Below are 6,240 nucleotides of genomic sequence, written 5' to 3' on the forward strand. Positions count from 1 at the left end.
AGTTAAAACACTAAGAACATAACTAAAATTTTCTAACAGCCTTCATCAGAAAAGTTCAACTCCATTCACAGACTGTTTTGGGCATCTTAAACATTTTTGTTTTCAAAACTGTACAAGGTGCAAATAGTTCAAGTTTTTAGCTTTAAAATGACTACTTGCACATCTCCATACGATTTTTCTACAATTTATGGTGATTTTTACAAAACTGCCTATCATTTCAAACAACAATCCGGACCAGTCTGTGATTTTGGACTTATACACCCAAGTTGGAGGTCATTAAAAATCGTGATAAAAAAAATTATGAGTAAACTAGACACATTTTTTGAACTCTCAGAATTTACGGATCTAGTTTTCGACTTCGTATGATTTTTCTATGATTTTTCCAAAACAGGGCAAAATGGCTAAATTTAGCCAACAGCATGTAAATATCATAACACTTTGTAATATGTTGAGCAAAGTGTATAATCAAAAGTTCTAATTATTGAATGTGTTTCTTTGTTAGTTTATCATCATGAACTGAAACTAAGTCATTCATAATAATTACTATTCATTCATTTTAGAACACGTATATTAAACTATAAAAAGTATAGTTTGATAAATTCATAACACTAATACATTTCCATAAAAGAGTTCATACATATTACATACATTTTAGATAAACTATAATAGGTATAGTTTATGATACATCACTCAACACACTCGTACAAGTAGGGTACATTCATACAAGAAATATTTATATTCACACACATTTCACGTAAACTTGTTAACCTATATTGTGAGACTCTCTCTCTCTCTCTCTCTCCCCGTACGTCCGAGTGCGGGATATAATTCCTGGTAGTTATAATCAGAATCTCCTTGAGGGAGAACGTGATACTTGTATATAGATCTATATTGGGTTTGACACCCCACACCTTGCTGCTAGCTACAGTTGGACCTACAGGTCTACGGGTGACAAATGTCATTTTATTTTTCGCGACACCTGAGAACGTCGTGGCAGGTTCACATAGTCATAGTATGATTATAGAGACTCACATAGGGATATAACAATCCATAAGTTTACGGGATTTTATTTTTAAAACCTAAATGAGTTTTATGTCGATTTAAAATAACTTTTTATCTCTATGAGTACAGATATTACTGTACACTTTTGGTTTTGGTAGTTACGACTACACATCATTTGAAACCACATTTATACTTTTAAGTATGGTCAATACTTGTTATTTCTCGGTCCTCTAATTTAGGACTACATATATATAAAGTATTAACGAACATGAGAACATACAGAAATTTCATTTAATTCAAACGCGTCCATGTCCATTTAAGTACATAACATTTTCTATTAATAAGAAAGGTTACGTATACATTTTGGTCTTCAGTCATAAGACTACATTACGCAGATTTTAAAGAAAATATCGGATTTTCTGGATACATATTCTAACGCTTTTACAAGGAAAACGATTTACTTTTCCAATGAAATCTCTTATGAACTCACCAACCTTTGTGTTGACACTTTTCAAAGCTACTTGTATTCTCAGGAATTCAGTGAAAACAGGAAATCAACAATGTTTTGAGGATGGGACGATAAATCGTCAAACAGTTCATTTTGTATTATAATGTAATTGATGTGAATCATGTAAACATGTGCTTTGATTTAACGTTTTCAATTATATTTGTGTTGGTTGTATTTACTTTGAGCACTATTATACTCATTGTTGTGATACTCTACATGAAGTCATCCACCTCCGGACGTTTCCGCCATCCTTGGTTTGGGGGTGTGACACAAGTAGTTTTGTTGATAAAACAGTTTGAATTGTAGCAAATCCATTTGTATGATAGTTATTAGTCACATGTGATTAATATGATAACTAGTATGATTCTACTTGTATTCCCCCATAAAAGCATTTAAAAACGTTTAAAAGGTTAATTAAGGGGTATGAACTCACCTGTAGTGAGCGATGTGACGGTAGGATCAGTTTAGGAGGTTTAGTGATAATTGTGGACTTGAGCACAAACGAATCATATTAACCAAATAATGACATATGTATGTATACAATTAGTGTTTGAAACAACTAATTATTAGATTGGGACCACCTTAGGCACTTGTATACACTTAAATTGAAGTGTTACAATCATATATGATTATATATAAGGGGTGTATGGCTATACAAGGGAGTGTATGGTCAAAATACACCATATTGGTGTGTGTGCGGCCAGGGTGTGTGTGCGGCCGCACACTCCCCATAAAGTGTGTAAAAATGTATTTTGAGGCCTTAGGACTCATCTAGGGAGGTTTCTCACATCATGTTCTAGCCATATATGGATTTTATTGTTATTTTAGGACCATAGAGGGGTGTGTATGGTTGCACAAGGTGTGTGTGGCCGTACACATGGTGTGTGCGGCCATACACACTTGAAGATCATGAGAAATGGCATTTTTCAGGTATATCTTCAAGTTTTCTTGGGGTAAAACAAGTTATAATAAGTATATACACGTTATAGAGGCTTGAAAAGGGTGGATTAGGGTCCAAAATTTAGTCTGTGTTCTTGGTGTTCTTGGAGATCTAACACGAAAAATGTGTTTTTATGGATTAAAGTAGGGAAGAAGGCTAGTTAAGTTTAAGTATCAACAAAATAAAAGGAAGCATGACTTACTTTTATGAAGAACAAGATGAAGATTTGGATGATACTTGAGAGAAAATGTGTTCCAACTTTAAAGGAGTGGGAAAAGGGTTAAAAAATGACTAAGGCTGACTTATATAGGTATGAGTGTGGCTGGGTTGGGTGTGCAGCCGCACACTCGTGTGTATGGCTGCACACTCCTCATGTTGCAGTGTTTCGCCCGAATGTGATTCCTACGAATCAAGTTAACCCATTCCTAGGCTCCTACCTTGATTATACAAGGTTTAGAACACTCAAATAGATCCCAAATAGTGCTAATAGATAGAAAAACGAATCTAACTTTGATTGAATTGATCTATTGTTCGAGATAGAAATTTTGGGTTGTCACATCATCCCGCTGTTAGAGAGAATTTCGTCCTGAAATTAGAGTTTAAGTAGTAAATAGTTACAAAACTAAGCGAAAAGATGAGGATATTTCAGTTTTGATTTGATCCTCGCGCTCCCAAGTGAATTCCGGTCCTCGCTTTGTGTTCCAACTAACCTTCACTATTAGGATGCGGCTTTGCTTTGTTTGCTTGACCTCACGGTCCATGATTTCCACAGCTTCTTCCACGAAGTTGAGGCTCTCGTTGACCTCAATCTTGTCTTGTGGGATTACAAGAGTCTTGTCGGAAAGACACTTTTTCAAGCTGGAGATATGGAATGTAGAATGTACGTTATTGAGTTCGCGAGGTAGGTTGAGTTTGTAAGCTACAGAGCCGATTCTAGCAAGAATCTCGAAAGGACCTATGTATCTTAGATTTAGCTTCCCATGCTTTTCGAAGCATATCAAGCCCTTCCAGGGTGAGACTTTCAAAAGAACGCGGTCTCCCACCTTGAATTCCAAAGGTTTCCTTTGTTTGTCTGCGTAGCTTTTCTGTCGGTCCATAGAGGCTTTCAATTGTTCACGAATATGAATAATCTTTTCTGTCATTTCCTGAATGATTTCCGGACCTATGAGAGTGCTGTTAGGAACTCGTCCTTTAGCTAACTGGGTGTCACCCACCTCAGCCCAACATAGAGGGGATTTGCACTTTCGGCCATAGAGGGCTTCAAATGGAGCAGCCTTGATGCTCGTGTGATAACTGTTGTTGTAGGAAAATTCGACAAGGGGTAAATGAGTATCCCATGCCTTCCTAAAGTCGATCACACAAGCTCACAACATATCTTCCAGTGTTTGGATGGTTCTCTCACTTTGTCCGTTGGTCTAAGGATGGTAGGTTGTACTCATGGCCAGCCTTGTTCCTAGGGAACATTGTAGTGACTGCTAGAACCTCGAAGTGAACCCACTATCTCTATCGGAGATAATGGATATAGGAATACCATGCATTTATATGATTTCCCTAATGTTTGTTCTCATAAGCTTCTCCATTTTGTCAGTTTCTTTGATAGGCAGGAAGTGTGCGGACTTGGTCAATCTATCGACGATGACCCAAATGGTATCAAGTCCACCCGTTGTCTTGGGCAACTTGGTTATGAAGTCCATAGTGATCCGCTCCCACTTCCATTCTAGTATCTCTGGTTGCTGTAATAGACCATAGGGCATCTGGTATTCGACCTTGACCTTTCCGCAAGTAAGGCATTTACTCAGGAAGGTAGCAGTCTCTACTTTCATGTTAGGCCACCAGTATAACTTTTTAAGATCCAGATACACTTTATCTGTACCTGGGTGAACGGAATATCGGGTGTTGTGCGCTTCGGTCATGACCAGGTCTTGGAAGCCACCGTGTTTCAGTGTCCAGACCCGGTCTATGAGATATAAGGTTCCGCCACCCTTGGCTTTTAAGTTCTTATCCATTCCTCTAAGGGATTTGCTCGCCACGTTTTCAGGTTTCAAGGCTTCAAGTTGAGCTTCCTTTATTTGTGTGGAGAAGTGTGAATGGATAGTCATAGTCAGAGATTTGACCCTTTGACCAAAATATTTTTTCCGACTTAGGGTGTCTGCTACTATGTTGGCTTTACCCGGATGATAACGAATTTCGCATTCGTAGTCATTGAGTAGCTCGACCCACCGTCGTTGTCACATGTTGAGCTCCTTCTGATCGAATATGTGTTGTAAGCTCTTGTAGTCTGTAAAGATAGTTCTTTTTGTACCATACAGATAGTGTCTCCAGAATTTCAGAGCAAACGCAATTGCTCCCAGCTCAAGATCGTGTGTGGTGTAGTTGACTTCGTGTGTCTTCAGCTGCCTCGAGGCATAGGCGATAACCTTACCTCGTTGCATCAGAACACAACCAAGCCCTTGGTTGGATGCATCGAAGTATACAATGAAGTCTTCTATCCCTTCGGGGAGGGATAGTATCGTTGCGGTGCATAAGGCTCGTTTCAGCGTTTGAAATGCTTTTTCTTGTTTCTCTCCCCAGTCAAATGCCATGCCTTTCTAGGTCAGTGTAGTAAGAGGTTTCTCAATTCGAGAGAAGTTCTGTATGAATCGGCGGTAGTAGCCAGCGAAACCTAGAAATTGATGAATTTCTGTAGGCATCTTCGGTGCTGACCAGTTCTCAATGGCCTTAATCTTGGATGGGTCCACATGGATTCCGTCTTCACTAATCATGTGTCCTAAGAATTCGACTCTTCGGATCCAAATTTCACATTTCGAGAACTTCGCATACAGTTTCTCCGATCATAAGGTTCCTAGAACTTGTTGTAGGTGATCGCCATGTTACTCCTCACTTCAAGAGTACATCAGTATGTCATCAATGAAGACGATAACGAACTGATACAAGTAAGGACGACATACTCTATTCATTAAGTCCATGAATACTGCAGGTGCATTGGTCAATCCGAATGGCATCACCACGAACTCGTAGTGTCCGTAACGAGTTCGGAAGGATGTCTTTGGAACATCCTCCTCTAGTACTCGTAACTGGTGATATCCAGATCTTAGATCAATCTTAGAAAAGTAACTTATGACAATCTGAAAATTTTTCCGACACGGTAACCCATTTCCTTCAGTAAAACCTGTTTGTTTTTCATTTTTTCTGTTAACATTTTGGATTAGGTCATTTAAATTAATACTTTTATTTTGACCTCATGAGTGTCCAAACCCATTAGAAATGCGTGAAAATACCCTCGTTAATTATTTGGAAAGGTTTATAACTACGTCAGGTTACGACAACTTAATCGGGTACGACCAAAAGCCTCGTTTAACGTCAGTATCGGGTAGATTACGATCGAGCCTCAAACTCAAACCCTATATAAGGGTGAGTGGACTTCCTTTGAAGCTTTTTCACTCTCTCCCACTACTCTCTCTCCACAAATCCAAACTTTGATCCAAAACCACCCCTTTCAAGCTCCAATTTGGTAAGTAATCCATCCTAGCTGATAGTGTAGCATGTTTAGCTTTCAAATTCGTGTATAAATAACTCAAAAGGACCAAGAACATGTTTTTACAGCCCAAGAACAATCCCAAACCATAAACACCCTTAAATGGGGTTTTGAAGCCCCAAAACCCTTCCAAACCACTTCTGGAGCCTAGATATGACTTAGGGCTTACATGAATGGACTTAGAACACCAAAATATTAACATATGGGGAGTAAACATGAGTTGACGGCCCAAGAGCATGCTTGGACCATAAACAC

This window comes from Lactuca saligna, chromosome 6 (assembly GCF_052625555.1).
Source record: "Lactuca saligna cultivar CGN05327 chromosome 6, ASM5262555v1, whole genome shotgun sequence".
NCBI classification, from domain to species: Eukaryota; Viridiplantae; Streptophyta; class Magnoliopsida; order Asterales; family Asteraceae; genus Lactuca; species Lactuca saligna.